The following is a 1,094-nucleotide window of genomic DNA, read 5'->3' on the forward strand; positions in this document are numbered from 1 at the left end:
ACGATGGGAGGGAGGCAGGGCAGGGGTGGGGGAGGCAGAAGAGACACCAAAAGCAAAGTGGACTCGTTACAGCGAAGGCATGCAATCAAAACCTGCCATCCTGGCCCGCCGCTGGCCTGGTGGCCCCCGACGGCGCCCGGGCGCCCGGGTGCTCTCAGCACCACGGGGCCTGTGCCAGCCTGGAGGAACCGGGCCCACCAACAGAAACAAGCAGAAGCTGGGGACAGGGACGGAGTGAGGCGGCCACACCCCGTGACCTTGCTGTGTACAGAGAACACACACTGCGGAGGACGCCGCCAACTTTTTTCTTTTTTTTTTTTTTAACTTTTTGTCATTTTAGTATAAAAACCCTGCGGTGCCTCTGCTGTCCTGTGTGTGGGAGCCAGCCCAGGGCCTTTCTCCTACCTGCACTCTCAGACACAAAACCAAGATGGTTCCCAGCCTGGGCCTGACGGAGGGGCCATCCTGCTGGGAGACAGTGCCCTGCCCGGTCCCCCATGGGACTGGAGTTGCTTCTACACAGTAACCGGACAGAACATGGGACAGAGCGAACCGCGCCGTTCTTTAAATATATATATGTGTATGTATATAGAAAGAACCAAGAGCAAAGACCTGAACACAAAACCTAGCCCTGCCCCAGCGGCTCCCCCCACCCCCACACCCTTTTCCAAAAACAACCAAGAAAAAAAAGTTTATAAAAATATCTTGCAGGAATTCTTTAAAGTTTACAGTAGCTTGCCGGCGCTGCATCCACCGGCTGCCCCCGCCGCCCCCCGGCGCTCCGACGGCTCCATCCTCAGGGCGCCTCCTCCGTCCCAGACCCCACCCTGCCCAAGACACACAGACGGCAGGACGCTGCTGCTGCCCCTTCCCTGAACAGAGAAGTAAAAGAAACTCAATTAAGTTAAAAGAGCAAATAAATAATACTGATCTCGGCCAGCCCTGGAGCAGGCAGGCGGCTCCGGTGCCTGCAGGGTCTGGGTCCACCCGGGCCAGGCAGGGTGGCCAAGCGCAGAGCACGCCGCAGCCCCAGGCGAGCGGAGGAGCGGGTGGGCGCGAGCGGCGGCGGGGCGGGCAGCTGCAGGGAGGGGCCG

The sequence above is a fragment of the Crocuta crocuta genome, unplaced genomic scaffold, assembly GCF_008692635.1.
Source record: "Crocuta crocuta isolate KB4526 unplaced genomic scaffold, BGI_CrCroc_1.0 scaffold1192, whole genome shotgun sequence".
Taxonomy (NCBI): Eukaryota; Metazoa; Chordata; class Mammalia; order Carnivora; family Hyaenidae; genus Crocuta; species Crocuta crocuta.